This window comes from Gadus macrocephalus, chromosome 14 (genome assembly GCF_031168955.1).
Source record: "Gadus macrocephalus chromosome 14, ASM3116895v1".
In the NCBI taxonomy this organism is placed as follows: domain Eukaryota; kingdom Metazoa; phylum Chordata; class Actinopteri; order Gadiformes; family Gadidae; genus Gadus; species Gadus macrocephalus.
The window spans coordinates 20,378,275-20,397,358 of NC_082395.1; the positions used below are offsets into that span (position 1 = coordinate 20,378,275).

The following is a 19,084-nucleotide window of genomic DNA, read 5'->3' on the forward strand; positions in this document are numbered from 1 at the left end:
TAAATATTGAAATCTGTCTCTCATGATCCGCTGATTTTGTTGTTGTAGTTGTGTTAACAAGGCATTAACCAACTCCTGTTTACAGTTCATGTGTCGCATAGTCCACTCCTGAGCAAACATTTATTCCTGTCTTTAGTGGAGGTCTACCTATGTCGATGGTTTGTTATAAGCTGGGATCATGGATAAATGGATAATTTTTATCTAAGGCCTAGATTTCCAGTCAACATTTTCAGTGCTCTCAGGGGATCTTGAAATAATAACAATGACAATAGCAATCTTGGCATTACAATAATTGAGCTTGGGTGTCGTTTTTTTTATAAATATTTGTATTTATACTTTAAATACTTAAAAAATATATATATTACTCGATCATTATCTTCATCTTTTGGGGTCTTCTCCTAGCCCATTGATGAGTTAAGAGGGGGTTATACATCATAGGACGTCTATGATGATGTACATTGGGGCTCAATATTTGATTCCGGTACCTTTCGGCTGGATATCAAACACCCTCACCACTATATTCGTCCCCCTGATCTGATTATGTAGAGACTGATGAATTTAGGAAATTAATGATTCAATATTGTTTTAAAGTTCCAGATGAGAATGAGGAATATTTGGGTGCACATCTGGTCAGTAAAATATTCAATGTTGATTGAAATAAACAGGCTCATTTGTGTTGTTTGTGATGCCCTCTTGAACACACCATTACATCCATTGGCAGTTAAACAATTTCTAATCATTTCAAAATCCTTAAGCTGTCTAAATTCTTCATCTGGCTGGCTGCTCAACAAAAAGAGAAACACGCTGAATAAGGTCTGCCACGTTACCCACATTTGTGATACAAGGAAGCACAAGGTTTTCACAAGGCCAGGGTTTCTTATTCAAGCTTTTCAAAACAACATAAAGATAGCAGTTACTCATTATGGCGAGCTAGTTGCTTGAATCAAACATGACTCTCAGCGCAAAGCCAACGATTGAAAACACATTGAAAAGAGTACAGATTGTGTACATGGCTGTTGCGATGATTGTGTGATTGTGTACAAGATCTAAACCCGTCATCCACGCATCATGAAACAGCTCCTCCCAATCACAGATAGAATCTTCTCTTCAATGTCAAATCCCAAATTTTGCATTTAAGCACACGCACGGTCTCTCGTGAAGACGGCGTGTTTACGGAGAGATGAATCGGGTGGGATCTGGGGGGTTATGACTCAGATGGTTCGTACGCTGATAGTCGATCTGCTAGGCATCGAAGGCTGGCAGCCGAGGCAGCTGGGAAGGAAGTAATTCATTCTGGTATCATATCAACACTTGCCTCCGCGTTCCGGGAACCACGAACCAGGAGGAGGAGCACGGACGACGCCACAACAAATACGGCCAAAACACCTGCTACTGATCACCGCACCGAGCACTTTGTGAAAGTATTTTAATAAACAACAACTAATAAAACAGCAAGCAGGGAACAGATGGGGAAACACAGCACACATCCCCACCCTACCCCCAAACACTGGTTATCAGGGAGATACAAGAGTGGCCAATTGAAGGCAATAAATGAAGCGGAAAGGACAATGAAATAGAGTGAAAAAATATATAAATAATGAAACTAGGGGGGATAGGGAAGCACATCTTTGTGTGTGTGTGTATGTATGTATGTATGTATGTATGTATATATATATACATATACACAGTATATATATGGAAGTCAAAGGGTACAGGGAGCCGTTATCCTCTCGAGTGTCGAGTCTTTATGAGGACTCATAACGGGAAGCGCGTCGATGGTCGCAGCGCGTCAACGCTCACGGCTCAGAGGGATGAGCGTGCACACGCACACGCACACACACACACACACACACACACACACACACCCCCCTACACAAACACAGAAAGTCTACCGTCGCCAGCACGGACACAATTAAAGCTTGAAGCACAAAGAGCAATTATCAGTGGCAGGGAACAGTTTGTCCGCGACGCTGGCCTCTATCGCTCAAGTGTGCGACGGGCATGCGGCCGCTGTCTGCGCAATCTCTGCCTCATCCTAGTTGTTCTTTAGCACGGGGCACTCCGCTTCCTGGTCACGCTTAACTCCCTCAACCCCCCGCCCCATCATAAGATACAGCGGAAGAGCAGCAGCAGATAAAACCGGGGAATCGTTCAAAGTGCTCCCTTTTTCACGAAGGATTAGAGAGCAAATCCCTCCTTCTTCTTCCATTGACTAGGCTGAATTTTTGGAAAGCCACAATTGGTGTACAAACGCACCGGGTAAGTGAAAGGGGAGAGAGAGAGAGGGTGCCCTTGAGATCCAAAATGGCATATCATACTCAAACTGAATTAAAAAAAACATTGAGACCAATGTGGAGAACGATCTACAAGGTGTTGGACCAGCGGAAGTAGGACCGGCTCTTCTTATCCCTTCGTCTGCCTCTGGAACAAATGGTCCACTTTGGGTGGCATCAGCTTAGCCCACCAATGGATACAGGGAGGAATAATCTTTACTTAAAGTTGCAGCTATTCACAGTCCTCCCAGCAGCTGCGGTTGAGGAAATAGGCTGATTTGGTTTCTATTCACCGCCGAATACCAACTCCGATCCCATTAACCCGGTCTTCAATTCAAGGCATTTGTGCCGAAAGTGATGTCTGGATGTCTGTTATGGAAAACCGCAATGTAAATGATTTGATTAGAAACGCTCTCTCATAGTGCACTTTGATTTCTGAGGCGTGCTTGACTGTGGCATTGTTGGACTTTTGTGGACCCCAGATAAGCTATCGAAAAGCCAGTCGTGCGACGACCGAGCAAGTGAGTGCGTCTTCGGATCTGTTCAGAATCCGGTCAGGTCTGGAGTGAGAACGCACACCTTAACACCACCAAATACGGTCGTACCCCCGCTTTGTTTTCATGTGAGATGTGGACCATTGAGGTTCAAATCTCAAGTCAAAAGCGAGTATTTCCCTCAATATTTGAATATGGAAAATACATTATTGAATTGCGTGCATGTTTTAAATGCCCATTGGAGAAGTTTTGTTTTAGGGTACATGTTTTTGCACCGTAACCATGTGAACTGAGAAATTCCCCAAAATAATCGCTGAATGCTAAGTGGCTACGCAGGATGCACCAAATATAGCACAATCCAATTATTAAACGCAATTACATTTTTTTACTATGAATTAATCGCCATCACAGAAGCTCTGTGGGTGGCTGGGATGCCTTCTGTTTTTTATCGTTTTTTTCAGTCGAGTGCTCCCAATCAGAAATAACAATCACTTACAGAGCTGTGACAGAATGGACCATTTCCCAGAAAGCAACCATTTTCACTTGGCTGTCAGTTATCGAACGTTGCCTGCCCAGTCTGCCACAGCCCACTGGTCGCCCCTAGCGATGCCGCCATCGCCAGCGGACCACTTGGAAACCCATTGAGGTCAGATTAAGGGCGGGGTTTGGCCCAGGCTCAAACCTGTAAACACCTCGGAACAGCTTTACCTTCACGTGACCACGGCTCTAAGGGGTTAGCCTAACACTATGATACTCGTAAGGGCATGATTAGACACGATATCAGACACACCGCACCCAATAGGTGCCACTGCGTTATAATCACAATTATAAAGAACTGACAAGTGCCCCCTTGCTGTGTCTGCCAATGTATTCCTCCTTCGGGCTGACGTTTTGTGTGCCGAAAAGAAATCCCTTAATTAAACTCGCTGATGTACCCCTAACGGTGTTTGCACACACGCACACAGAAGCGAAAGTCCCCAGCTCCTAGGGACAAATGTATTCCTTTGCAAGTTCAACACCACCACGTCAGATATGCACCTGAGTGGTTGCCTTAAACTCAGCAGAATATACATGCTGTCCACTCGAAAAACTGAATTACACATTCATTATTCCTGGCAGTGGAAAGGCTGATATGTTTTATTTTTTCCTCTTGGTGTAATTATGCCACGGCAGTAGCAAAGTGGGAACGCAGTTGTATTCGTTTTCTGAACCGATATGATTGGAACATTTCGGATCTGCCGTGTTCTCTTCTGGACATTCTGTTCAAAATCTTAAATACATGAAATTATTAATTAGTTGAGGAGAAAATATTTTACGGGCAATTTGATTTGGCCGTCTATAATCCTACCAGTGGACTTGGAAGAGCCCTGAGAAGGGAGAGAAGGAGAGGAGGGAGGGGAGGTATTGTAAAGAGGTAAAGACAACCCCCCCCCGCCCCCCCGCCATCACCAACGTCTAACCTTGAGCGTCGAGGCAGGAAGAAAAAGCCCACCAGGAAAAGCATTCCCCGGAGTCTCTTTTACCCGGCTCTACGGCTTATTTAGGGAGCGGGCGCGGCGTATCGACTGGCCCATCATGCCTGGAAAACCCACTGGATTATCCGGCCCTCCAAACGTCTGCCTCCCAGCACCATCACACTCAGAACACGCTTTAATGAGGACGTTTGGAGCGAACCAGGCCGAAGGAGTCGGCACATTGGGTTTCCCTCACTGATTTCCCTTTGTTATTAGCTATTATTGTATGAGCTCATTAACGATCATATTAGGTGGTTGAAAAACAAGACAAAATGTGTGCCGCTATTTCTTTTACACGTTTTACACACACTTTTGGGAGGGTGAAAAGCAGACAAAGAGATTGTCAGGCGAATCCTCAAACGGTGAATTCTTAAGGTTTTTCGAAAGAAAATGATTGGCAAGAGTTATGCCAAATCTTTTTGGGGAAATGGCAAAAAAGAAAGGACACGGTGAAATAGACGTTGAGAGGAAGAGTGGAGCGGTGGAGGGAAGATGGAGTTAATGGTTCCTACCGCTGCATGCCGCACTGACAGACTGGGCGGAACACTTTAGATCAATTGTTGAAATGGGGCTTGTGGGCGTGTTTAGGATTGTTTGGGTCTATCTGTGCGCTGTGAATAAAACCAGTATGTTGAAGCTAATGGTGTGAGAAATGGCATTCATCTAAGCACACGGTACCCCCCAGAATACAGCTACATCACATTACCGTGTGGGAGCATACGGCACACAGCAGTCAACAGTAGCAAACGCTTGGCAAGTAGGTGTTTCAAATGAGCGTGCAAACGGTAAACGCTGCCATTCAAATGAATGGGCCTATCCCACATCAGGCTTTGATTTGTCCTTACCCATTCATTGCCTTTGTTCTAAAGATTGGTTTTATTTCGAAGGATGAAGTGCTGTCAAATTTCTATTTTCTTACGATGCCATTTTAATCCTTGACATTTCTGAAGGTAACCTTGTGAAATACTCGTGGTTTAACAGTCTTGTGCTCAGGAATTTGTGGTCCATTTTTAATGCCTTTGGCTGGCTTTAGCAGCGGGTCTTGACTAGGTATGCAGCATCACCATTGTTTGGTTAATCACCATTTTTGTATATAAGACATCATAACCCCTCATGTAGTCTCACCCATGGTCCGTAATGACATTAAACCAAGCCAGTGTCCCATTGAGTTGGTTGGCCGAAATCATTACATACAACTGTTTCTGGAAAAACATTTGTGTTTAGCAATCATGATGTATTCTGATCCCAGAAGGGCTCTGTAGCTTTTGATGTAGCTTTTGAAATCAATTACATAACTAATGCCAAGCAGGGCCATTTGCAATTTAAATGTAAATAAGGACTTTACGTTATGGTAGCCATAGGATTCCATGATATAATTTACTACTCCGTGTCTAAACTCGCTCTTGAACAAAACCTGCAATGCCTAAACGGAGCCCAATGAACACTCATCAAGCTAAAAATCTTAAATTCCCAAACTCTCCGTCGTCAGTTAAAGTTCAAAGGCTCTCTGATCAAACCAACAAGGAGAGGTTTTTTTCAGACAGGGAGGAATTTGATTGTGAGGCCGTTTCAAGTGGATGACATTATTCTGCATTTATTATATCATAGCACACTGATAAGACAGCAGTAATGCGATCAGAGTAGCCAGATCAGATTTATAAAGGAAACCATACATTTGAGGAAGCGGCCAACACAGTTCTACAAAGAAAAGAAGTCTTCACGTTTGCTTTTTGGCTTGTATCTTATCCAGACACTCCCCGTCTGTCCGTCTCTCTCGTCGCTCTCTCGGGCGTTCTCCTGAAATGTCAGTTCATAGTCGGTCACCTGGCTTGGCATGGATGGCTGCCACGTCTGTCATTGTCAAGCTCGGGGCCGTGCACTCTGCAGCGCAGGGCAGGCTAAGTTGAGAGAGGCTCGCGTGAGGGGACAGGGTAATTATTCAGACACGCACTTAAGAGCAGACAGCGACCCAAACATGTCAACAAACTGTTGGGATGATTAATATTCTTTGTCACCTGTGCAGTCACCTGTGTGGCTGCCTGTTTGCACCCACACTCGGCAGAGTATAATATGGCGATGACGCCCAGGCAAATAGAGGGCACGGAGTAAAGACTCGAAAGTAGCAGGGCTCCTATTTATGATAATGTTGGAGCGTCTCTCTCAGTGCATTTTGTTGGACTTGTGATTGGCATTTTGTAATGGTAATTGTAATGGATTTTACACGCATGATTCACCAATCCCAAAAGCTGGCAGGTACTCCAGAACTGCAGACTGTACTACCCAGATGATTGGGCATCATAATTAGCATCCATGATGACCGTGGAGAAGTCACAACGTTTGGATGATGCATCGTATGCGTCGATAATATACCACCACATTTTTTTCAATTATTGATAATAGTAATACATTGTATTTGTATAGCGCTTTTCTCACACTCAAAGCGAGCTTGCTTCATGGAATAGCATTATGTGGAGAAAAAAAAAAAGAAAAACACTTTTGCGGAATTAAATGCTCACTCTGAACCATGCACGGCACACTCACAGGCAAAGCGCGCACACACACACACACACACACACACACACACACACACACACACACACACACACACACACACACACACACACACACACACACACACACACACACACACACACACACACACAGCTGGTCTGAGAGTGAGTGGTGGGGAAGAGAAGGAGAAGGTTGATGACTGAGGAGAATGTCATCCGCACCGCTGTCCTCAGTTCAACCGTGTGACTCACTGTGTGGCGGCTTACAGCGAGCGAGCACAGATTATTCAGTGGAAATGAGATTGTTGATGGAGATACCACAGAAAGAGAGAGAGCAGAAGCCATTGAAGGCTGTTTAAGGTTGAAAGGGGTAAAATAATGAGTTACCGTGAGTCACTTCTTAGCCATTTCCATCAATTGTGTAGGAAGGCTTTATGGCTCGCTGAAATTACCACTATAGGTTTCGAACATATGGTCCATCTCCCCTATGAGTCAAGGCCACTTTGTATTGAATTTCTATCAAATATAAATATGTAAAATAAATATGACTGCAACATGACATCACTGCCGATTCACAATGGATGAAATACAGATCACAAAATTGTCAGAAGGATCAATTTCGATTCTGACCATGGGTTAACTTTAAGAGATGGTTTGAGTGATTTTGATGCCAAAATGGTTTGATGCTATACCTGCATTATTATCTCGATACGATACAGATACTTGACTATTCCAAAGTAAAATTCAATATTAGGTTGATGTTTTGAGCAATTTTGTGTTCAGGCTACTTTAGTGCACTTCTGTAACATGCAGGAGAAAAATCCTGGGTTTGAGCTTCATCACCATGAAGTGCACATTCGGGATCAAGGGCCCTATAAAATATCTGGTGTTTTGCAGTGAAATGTGTCTTAAAAGTAATATTCTGACGTTGAGAATATCAACGAATATCAAGTGTTTTTTCATCAAACATGTCTAAAATTTTGAATTTTAGGAGACTTTTGCAAATAATTAGTTAGTAGTTTGACAGCGAGGACTACTTTGAATTGTGGCAAGCAACAACCGTAATCATATCGCTGATTTGTGAGTGATTTATTTTAGATATCTTCCACCCCGATGTTGGATGATTTAATGAAATTATAGGCAGGCTATATCACTATGGCACGTGCGCTCAGTTTAAAGAGTAACACGCAACCATGCCTCCTGTTCTCCCTTGAAAGCTAGCATGAATATGAGAGAAAAATACAATTGGCACGCCCACTTTGCCTATAGGGAGTGGAAACAGAGCGATGAACAGACTCACACACACACACACACACACACACACACACACACACACACACACACACACACACACACACACACACACACACACACACACACACACACACACACACACACACACACACCTGCTGTCGCACCTCGACAGAACTCACAGAAAATATACGGCTAAAACACAACCTAAAACACAGTCATTGATAAGTACCGGTGCCAATGAAAAGGGGTAAAGGACCATTTTTAACAGCAGGGTATTGCAAAAAAAATCAAGCTGCAGGTTGCTGCAGGTTACTGCGAAACCTTGCTAGCGGTTTACTGTGCAACACTAGGTTGAACGAGGACAGGAAAGGAGAGGAGGTGTTGGAGCGGAGCAAGCATCGGTGACCTCAATTTTGTCTATCAAGGCCACAGCCAGAATTATAACTCTCAGAATCAGCTGTTCGCTTTGGCATAGAGGGCATGCTTGATGGAGAGGTTTGTCCACCGTAAGGATTTTCTGAGGCAGGCAAGGGTAAACACAGACGGTTCTTCCGTGGCGTGTTTGGATGTGGACACTCTAGTCAGCGCAAAACAATGAGGAGAAAGAGGGCCGCCTGGGGGCCCCCTATTTCTGCAACAGCCTAAATATAAATATTCACATAAGTCCATGTTAGGCAACCTTACAAATATAGGTGAGGCAAGCAATCAGAAAATACATTGCTGGGAAGATGGATTGGAGCAGGAGGGAGAGGTTATAATGATAGATAGAAGGCGGTGTGGGGGGGGGGGATGACTGAATTGAGAGAAAAGGGCTTATCTCATTGGCTGCAGACGGCAGTGTTTTCCCTGCATGCCCTGGCGTGGAGTGTTTTGCTCGTGCGGGTGCATGAACCCCAGAGGGCCACCGGTGCAGCCTGTCATTCCATGATTGGGAGTCATAAGAAAATTATAATACCATGCAAAGATGGGTTGATCTATTTAACATCTGTCCCGACTGAACGAGCACTGAGAAGACTAGAATACCGACCAACCACAAATTGAGACACAGGTCCCCATAATTTCTCTTTTGTTCGATTGATTTTTTTTTTTTATCGAATTTCCAACCAAAAAGCTTTTTTTTTCTTAACACTCCTACTATATATGTATCAGAAGCAATATCATTTATTACGCACAAAAATAGCCTAGTTAGTCTACATTCAGCCCAAGACGTCCGCTGTGACCTAAATAGATGCTAATTGGGTGGTGAGAGTCTAATTTTACCTTGGCATCAATAGCGATAGTGCACTCTAGTCATAACAGCCCTGTCCGTGAACAGGAGTTGGGATGCTACAGTCCACAGACACAAAACACAAAAGCTGTCATGGAAATCCCTGCTTTAATTATGCCCAGAAACGGATACTAATCTCAAAGGGGTTTTAATGGCTCACACTCTCTTACCTGTTCATAGTAACTGTCCAAGCTGGTAAACAAAACAAAAGGGCTTGTAGCTTAAAATTACATTGACATATCTGTAATTAATGCTTTAATTTCAACATTGTAATAAATAAAATCCCATGCTATAACTCACATAGTCCGAAAATGAGAAATGCTGGCCTCTCTCTTTGTTGACAAGAATCATACTATCGACACTCACAAAAGCCCCAGCAACGACATACAACCCAAGTTCACGACATACAGTTGTGCAGCCACAAGACTAGATTAGTTCATCCTCAATCTCAATCTTATACATTGCGACTTCAAGGCTGCTTTTAACATTCTATTTTGTCATTAATGTGGTTAGTCGAGGTGTCGGTGTCACACTAGCAGTGGAATGAAAAGCGACAGACGTGAAGTGTGCGGGTTCGAACACCCGCAGTGCTGTACTCAAGCAGATAGCTTGATCTTTAGCCCTTTGCGTAGCCGTGAATGGCAGTCTCATAGAGAGCGACACCCCCACCCAGCCACCCACTCCCTGTAATGGATGCCGGTGGCAAAGTGGAAGGACATTAATCTAGACTTTTGTTATTCGACACCTGCATTTGAAATGTTATTGGCACTCCTCGGGAGAGGGGATCTGCAGCGGGACGGAGGGTCTGAGCAGATGTAACACCTCCCAGACACCTGGAGGCAGGGCTCCTTGTGCACCCCCCGAGCCTCTAGCCTCTGATACAAGGGGCAGAACTTTGAACAGATGTGGGAAATAAAATAATTCCAAAAGTGGTCTGGGGCGAAAGTGAACCTTACCTTGTGATGTGAGAGCTGTTCCCGACTGATGACTGACAGATTGATGAGGGGTTGGACCATATCCTCTTCATCGTGAATAAGGAGAATATAAGGCCCACCACCAAACGTTGGGACCACCTGGGTTAAGGAGTAAAAATAAATAATCAATTATTTCAAACCATATGTTGAATTTGAATCTTAACATCACTGTTAGTGGTAAGGCAATTAGAGAGAGAGACTCGCACTCGAGTGAATACGAACATGGCACCCTGCTTAAGAGTGTAGTTATATGTAAATGTGTAAAGTGATATGTAAGAGTGTAAAGCGATATTTAATAGTGTAAAGTAATATGTTAGACGGTAAAGTGACATGAGAGAGTAAAGAGGTGTGTAAGATTGTACCGTGATATGAGAGTGTATAGTGATATGAGAGTGCATAGCGATATGAGAGTGTGAAGTGATATGTATGAGGATAAAGTGGTATGCATGAGTGTAAAGTGATGTGTGTTAGTGTAAAGTGATATGTGAGAGTGTAAAGTGATACGAGTGTAAATGTACGTGTAAGAGTTCAACATGATATGCAAGTGTTTAGTAGGGATGGGCAAAACGATTATTTTCCGGGAATCAGTTCTTTCAGTCCCGTTCACTATCACGATTCGTTAGTTTGATTAATTTGTTTGATTCGTTCGTTAAGTCAGATGGGCTGTTACACAATTTGCCAGGGAATCGGAAATTATGGAATAAATGTTAATCAACATGCATGTAGCCTATTACTTTCTAATGTTCTGGCAAAATTACCCAGGTTAAGTGTAAATAATAAGCATATATATATATAAAGCACATACACATTTCATAAGCACATTTCATAAATATCCTTAATACATAATGGGGTAATAATTAATGGCGTCTTCCAAGTAGCGCTAATAAGCAGTGAAGCACGTTAGCAAATAGACTAAACGAGACTCGTAATGGTAGGTAAAAACAATACTTTATTAAAGCATGCAATTGTGATGTAGAACAAAATAAAAAATTAAGTGCTTGCATGATATTGAAGCCTACAGCGATCGTTAGTTAACTTATGTGGTGTTGCCTTATCATTTGTTAGCGGCTGCTCTCATTGGCTGAATCGATGAGAACGTTTTAGACTCAATCAATATAAGGTTGTGGGGGGTTAGTTTGTATATTTTATTTACATGACCATATTTTTGTTATATGTTTAAAAAAAAAGAAAAAATAATCAGTTCTCTTGTTTTGGGAATCAGTTCTCGTCGTTCACCTTCGGGATTCGTTCGTTCTGACCGAATCGTTCGCGACCAACCCATCACTAGTGTTTAGTGATATGTGAAAATGTAAATTTGTATAGAAGACTGCAACATGAGATGATATGTATGAGGGTAAAGTGATATGGATGAGGGCAAAGGTCAAAGTATGAGTGTAAACAGTGATGCATTAGTTTAAACCGAGAGAGCAAAGGCCTGTACAAAATGTACAGCTTCCAAACCATCATCAAAGGTTTTTTAAGCATGCAGAAATTGATTAATTGCTTGGACATAATGTTTATTGCCGAGCCCTTTTGATTACTGGTATATTTCTTAATAGAATCAAATATTTCCCATGGTTAATGAAGCAGATAATAAATTGTGGGTTTTGTGTTCTAGATATCTTTACACGGTTTATAACAAGGATTAGGAATTAGAAAGAATTATCAGTAGTGAACATCCATTGAACGCTTCTTTCCAAACACACCATTCTAATAACCAAAATATGTTTTGGGTATTTGTTTTACTTTTGTACACGCCTTTTACGGGGATAACATTTACACAAACGGCAAAGCTTATTCTGCCTGATTCATTAATACATGTGAACACAAATGTTTAAAAAAGGGACAATAATGAAAGGCTTGCCACAGGCGTTAAATCTTTAACGGGGCATTAAGCCATTAAGAAAGAATAGCATTAGAGAAGAGAAAAAAATACATGGCTGACACTCATAACCACATCATCAACCAGAGCTCTCACCACCTCCCACACACACATCATCCCCCCCCCCCCCCCCCCCCCCCGTGAGCTCATCGCAGTAGCAGTCACCACGAGTGCTTCACGCTTGGAGGATTACGGCCAAACTGTTTGACTTCTCCTGGGTGACGAACACTCTGGATGCGAACACAGAGGAGGGATCTCAAACCCTGGCGCAGCACTTCCATTTAGAAATAACAAGTCGTCTGATGAACGGCGCGGTACGAAGCTGCCACGGAATAATCCTCACGCAAGCTCCGCCGCTTGAAACCACGGAGACTCTTTTCCCTTTTCTCCGGCGGTGAATTATGCCCCAGAGAACCTGCTGTAAAATCTTCCTGACAGCCCATAGCTGTATATTCACCCGTTTCTTTTTATCTGCTATTTCTTATAGTTTTTAGAGTTAATGATTTGCAATGAGAGAGAGAAAAAGGGCTATTAAACTCTCTTAATTTAACACACACTCCGTCTTCTGTCCTTGTGTAATACTGCTTTTTGTGCGGCTCCTGCACCCCCCATAAGGTTTCTGTTTCAATAGACGTTCATTTCTTCGGGGCAGAGTAGCTAATATTCTGGGAGCGGTACATGGTTTCCGGAGGCACTTGAATTGAATTTGAACGAGGCTGAATCCAGTGAATGTGGAAGGAGCGGCTTTTATGGCTTCAGGATGTTCGACAACTTGGTCACAGTGACAGGGGGAAGTAGAGTGACCCGAGCTGCTGCTTCCAGGTCACCAAGGGTCAAAGGAGTTCCGGCCAAGGCACTGACACCAAACCTCTATCCAGCCTATCAAAAGTCATCTTGTCAAAGTCTGTGCATCGTATTTCTAGGGGTATGGAGTTTTCTGCCAGCCAAAAGGTATTGGGTTTGATCCCCAAAGGCAGGAGCTAACCTTTTAACATCCTACAGCAAGAGCCTAACCTGTGACCTGTATTGGCATTCACTGGAATCCTCTTTGGACGAAAGCATCCGCTAAATTACTAAATAGGTCATTAATGCAACCTCACATTAGGCATCCATGGTGACCTAAAGCTATTCCCATGAACATGACTAGTTACACATTTTAAATGTACATTATTACATCTGCATATTGAAGACGGCTCTTCCTTGTGTCATGGATGAATTAATAAGGTCAGATCACAGCTCCGATTGGCTGGTCGTTCCCAAGCAGCCCAGCAGTGGCTGAAGCTGTACCACCGAGTATGTGTTGGCAGCCTCGGCAATACATGTCATTAGAAGGGCCCAATCAGGACTCGGGGTGCAAGCCTTATCGCCCCGAAAACAAAAACAGAAGCTTGAAAGCCCAGCAAGCGGATGCAGCACATGTCCGGTCGGTCGGTCCCCCTTCAAATTCATGGGTGGTGCGGCTGCCACTGCTGAGCCCCGAGCGTGTTGTTCTTACTGGATGCGTCGTCTATATATAGAGCGTCTTCCTACTCAAACAGAATAGCGTCAGGCCGGCACAAAGTTGAATGCATACGGTTGCATGCAGTCGCTGGTGGCTCATCACTGCTGCTACGTTAGCAGCTTGAGGCACGCACCTTTTGATGAGGGACAATACTGGTTATTCATTTCGTCATTTAATAGAATGTTTTATGCTGAATATACCGAGTTTAAGTGCACGATTAACTGTTTGTTCGAATATATGAGAGTACATCCATTGTGGTTGTAAACTGAAGGGCAGGCTGCTAAAACCTTAGATAGGACGGGGCTGAAAGATATCGATGGATCCTGAGGATTTCAATAATGCAAACATTCTCTCTCCGTCTAAACTTGCTCTCTCTCTCGTACTGAATGAGTCAACTTGTATCCCTGTTACACCACGTGAGGGTTCAGTGAGGGGCCGTGATGTAGCATGCCATTTCATATTCTTCCAGGTGAGATGCATCCCCTGATCTTTCGCTGAGGGGAGTAAAGGGCTGAGCATACTGAAATGGAGTGGCGACAAAAAGAAGTGTGAACGTATAACATCAAGCGACATACATTAGCAAAGATCATAGTGGTTCAGCCATCGGATCTCTCTTGGCCTTGATTCTGCCTTTTATTGTTCACTTCTCTCCTTCTCTCCCTGCAGTTTATCCCTGAATTCCCCTGACTCTTTAAAGCAAAGCCATCCAGTGTAAGGTCAAGGGTCAAGGGCCAGAGATGCTGGAGAAGTGGTTCAGCCTGAACTGCGATTGGTGGGGCCATGGACAGAGGCAAGAGAGACAGGGGTTCTGATATCAAGGGGGGGTTCGTGCAGAGAGGGTTTGATATAGGGTCAGGAGAAGAAGCAGCAGAAGCCAGAGGAGAGAGGGGGCGGTGTCACAACTCATCCACAGAGATAACTGTGGGCTGTGGGGGGGAAGAATGCAGACCATGTCCATGTGATAGACCGTAAACAATATGGCTGTAGCGATAGCAGTCCCTGACGTCATCTATTGGTTTACAATACTTCAACTTTTGAGGCTTTAGATTTTACGCTTATTGAGGGTGGGAATTGAATGTCACATCTTAATTCCTCAATATGTTTTAATGAACCTACATTTTCAAAATGCATAATATGGAGATGAACTAGCCACTGGGACCTTATTATTATTTTTTATTTGCTTTGTATTACGTGAAGGAAATATATTTTTGGTAACACTTTATAATAAGATGCCATAATAAATAGCAAACTAGTCATTACCTAACCCTTTGTAAATATTTGTCAATTGTTACTAAAATATCTATTTGGCACAAGTTAATCGTTTTTCATCATTTATTAAATACAGTATAATTTGTTTGCATAACCCTCACCCAACCCTAACCCTTACCCTAACAGCCGGCCCTAACCCTAACCATAACACCCGGCCCTAACCCTAACCAGCGACACTCTTTGGTCATTGAAAATAAACTATTATCTTGTGCCAAATAGATATTTTAGTAACAATTAACAAATATTAACGAAGGGTTAGGTAATGACCAGTTTGCTATTTATTATGGCACCTTATTATAAAGTGTTACCATATTTTTCCCTATTGACCTAAAGTGGTCCCAGGCCGTTCAGCATCCATCCATCACCGTGAAACAGCTCCAGGTCATCAGAGGGACCCACAGTTCGTCTCTCCTGCCAGGGCTTGGTGAACAGGCGGTCATGGCTGCCGCTCGGTCCCATGTAGGATGCCAGCTACACCACCTCGCAGATGTCTTCTCTCCATCGGGGGCTAGTGGGATTTTAATTGCATTCGTGTTCTGAGGGAGGACGGCGGCGGAGGTGGACGGGTAGGGGCGGGGGGGGAGGAGGATTGGATTGCATTTACATTTCGGTCATGACTGCCTGGGCTCTCCGGGTTCACAGATCAGAGAGCGGGGAAAACACAACGGGCTGGAGGCTAAACAACCTTGGGGGAGGCACACCCGCGGTCGTTAAGGCATCATGTCTTTAACTCGGAGCCGCCGCCGCCGCGGTGGCGTGGAGCGCATCATCTAAAAACGTGGTATCATCAGAAAACCGCAAATGCATGAATATAAATGATCGAGTCTTTTCTTTTTATTACATTAATAACCTGGTAGCGCACACGCACACACACACACACACCTGCTGACACACACACTTCACTGAATCTTGACGATTCTGCGGAATGCGCCAACATCTGCATAATACAACAAAACTAATTTGCCGTTTCCCCACTGTTCTTGAGACCCGCGAAGATGAACATGCTCATCGCTCTCCTCGTGAACACAGCATAATCATCCAGGATTTATGCTTCCAGCTTGTATCAAATTAATTGTGCATGGACTGTGAAGGGTCGAGAGAATATCTCATAGAAATGGATTTCACCTTGTCATCACACAATCACATGGACTAAAAATACCCCTCTCATTTTCCCAGGAAAGAGTGCACTGCCACTAGATACATGACTCATTTACAATCTATTGCATGTGATCACTAATTTACGTGTGGCAGTGTTAAATGATATCATCAGCATTATAATTACTAGCAGTAATTACTACTATTCATAAAATGCAGAGTAGTAGACATAGTCGTAGTAGTGGTAGTAAAATAGTAGTAGTGGTATAAAATTAGTAGTAGAAGTAGCAATAGTGGCTTTAGTACTTCTTTTATTAGAAATACTATTTATGTTATGACTTGCTTTGCGTTGTTGGGCTGTTGAGTTTCTTATGGGTTACCTATCGATTTCTGAGGATAACATGCTTTATATACATCAACGGTTGGGCTGTTGCATTAATCATGTTGTGAAGGGTGTCAGGACAATGACAGATGGCATTGTTTGGGCGTGAACATGGTACCGATGGTTCAGTCACATCCAATCCAATCGACTACATAACCAGGGACAGACTTAACCTATTGGCAAGTAGAAATGTAATCGTTTCAAAAGTTGTTTATCACCATTTAGTTGTATTTAATAAGCATGTTTCTATAATTGATACGTGTTTTTTTCCCAGGGTTACGCTATCTTGTATACCTTGGTACATCGAAAATAAAGGCCATGTCCTCAATGAGATTGGACCAGAAAACCATCTCAAAAGCACTACTTTTACACAGTTGATAATATGTCATGTTTTCATACTCTACATAGCAGATTTCCTTATCAAGGCCTTGACAAAGTAGCTGGGTAGAATAACCAGAAGCGGTGTTTGGAGGGAGGGAAGTTTCTTCGATCAGTACCAATTAGGGGGTTCCGTGCAAAAAGATTGTTGGTGCGCTTATTGCAGTTTTCATTGTGGAGGACGACAGGGGATCCAGGGAACAGACTGGTGCACAAGTCACAAGCATACCTCCCATTGATTACCCTGGTAGATATTTACATTGTTGTGGAAAGTACAACACTTAAACTTGAGCAAGAAAAGAGATCAGGAAAGCAACGATTAAACTTTTTATTTCGAACTTTAAGAAAGAAGTACAAAAGCCGAGCTGGTCTGCAGAATACCTGCTTTTCCAGCTTCAGCATGCAAACTGTTTTTATTGTTTTATTTTTTTTTTTTGTATTTATTGCCTCACTCTTTCCTCCCATCAGCTCCCAGCCAGGCTAATATCAAACAATGCCCATACATGGCTTCAACATCAACCAACTTCCGTTTTTTTCCCCCACTGTTCATGGGGCCCTATTTTAACGGTCTGAAACGCAAGTGAGAAGCGCCAAGCGCTAGTAGCTTTGTGGGCGGTTCTACGGCATCTGTCTCCGATGAGACAGATGCACATGAATTGAAACATTGACACCGACTTGAAACCAGGTATTTCCTGGTTTGTGGCGGGAGTGGTTTCTGAAACTCCAAAATAGCACCAGGGAACGTTTGCGCCAGAACACGCCTCCTCCTTTCGCCGAACCGCCCCTTGGGGCACAAGATCATTCCCTAATTTAGCGACGCGTGGAGCAGGAGGGAAAAGAACGCCCTGCGCCAGTTGCAAACTAGCAACGACACATGCGCCAGTGATTAAGTCAATTGCGCCGGATGCAAGATAGGGCCCATGGTCATCGAGCCCAACTTGGTTTTCCACGTGTTGGAGGGAAACTTTTCACGCAGTTTCCCTCATTATTTAACCTTGCCTTCCTAATCCATTCCTTGCCAACACTTTCTAATCATGAAGTAGTCTTGAGCTCATCAGACGAATTCTATTGTTCAAGGAATATGAGTAAATACTGGTGGCACTAAACATCGGATGTTCTTTTTAAGAAGCCAAAAGTCTCTTTGTGTTTTTCCACAAAGACGTGGGTATGCCAAGTAAGATCAGGTCAGCTGTGGGTTGGAGATATCTCAAAGAGAAACACGCTGGAAGGGGTCATCCAAGCTTCCTGGGTAAGACGGAATTGGCAGGCAATGCCATGACTGTCAGTAGCGCAGAGCTCATGTTTTTCCTAACGCTTTGCATAACCACAGTGGCAAAGCTATGCGCTCAGTCTTTAAAGAGAAACCAGACTGCAAACCCCTGGCATCCTGCAGCAGGGTCTCTGGTCTTTATCAGGGTTCCCTGCTTCTACAGCGTCACAGCTGGACGTGCGCATAGGCTAAAGTCACATATCGAGGTCGGCACACACACACCCGCGCGTGGATAGCGACTAGAAGTCAAAGACAAAGACGTATGGAGGGAAGCAGGGAAGAGCCGGCTTGGCAGGGGCGCTATAATGAGAATAATGACCATGTCAACATGAAAAGATGGATTGCATGGAGAGAAAGGAGCAGAGAAATAGAGGAAAGGAGCCTCATCCACGAGCGGGCAAAAGGGAGTGGTTGACGGCAAAGCCTGTAAATCCATTTGGTTCTTCAGACATGGAGGAAGAATGGAACTGACAACGGCTTGCGGGGCCTGGCGGTCCATAGAGTGGAGACCAGAAGGAAGGAAGGAAGGAGGGGGGGGGGGGAAAGAGAGAGAGAGAGAGAGAGAGAGAGAGAGAGAGAGAGACACAAAATAAATAATGTGTCACCAAGCGGGAGGAGGGGGAAGCCGAGGCAGGAGCTGTCAGAACTCTGCTGCTGTGTGTAGATTAAATCTGTGGCTATTTAAAGAGGGAAAGCACGCCAGGGCCCCCTACCCCGGCAGACGCCGCCACCGTCCACACTCCTTACTGCCCCCCCTTCGCTGTGACATCACCGGCAGTCATCACCTCACTGTGACGGAGGGGGTGACGGAGGGGGGAGTGCGGGAGGAGAGATGAGAGTTTGGGGGGTGTATGACTAACCGAGCTAAACGGTTCTCGCCGCGCACTCACTGATGTCATGTATATTTTGTACGAGCGTTGCATAAAAACCAAGGTCAGATATATGGGACTTTTGCCTTGTGACTCAGAGCAGGAGGCGGTCATTGAACAGTGGAAGTATAGAGCAGCGAATGATTCACCCA

The 19,084-nt window shown here is 43.9% G+C and overlaps 1 protein-coding gene and 1 long non-coding RNA gene across 5 annotated transcripts in view; one reads left to right on the forward strand and one right to left on the reverse strand.

Annotated features, from left to right (window-relative positions):
• Window positions 1–19,084, reverse strand: part of LOC132471491 (uncharacterized) — a 152,422-nt gene that overhangs the window by 66,647 nt on the left and 66,691 nt on the right. Inside the window, exons 3-4 of one of the 2 annotated variants that reach the window (XR_009528848.1) lie at window positions 10,269–10,385; window positions 5,860–6,078 (exon numbers count right to left, since the gene is read on the reverse strand). This is a non-coding gene — a long non-coding RNA (uncharacterized LOC132471491). Of the gene's footprint in view, window positions 1–5,859; window positions 6,079–10,268; window positions 10,386–19,084 lie in introns of those variants that run through there. The other variant, XR_009528849.1, reaches the window with a different exon arrangement.
• insyn1 (inhibitory synaptic factor 1) overlaps window positions 1–19,084 on the forward strand; it is a 40,151-nt gene that overhangs the window by 6,418 nt on the left and 14,649 nt on the right. The gene's annotated exons all lie outside the window — the stretch shown is intronic.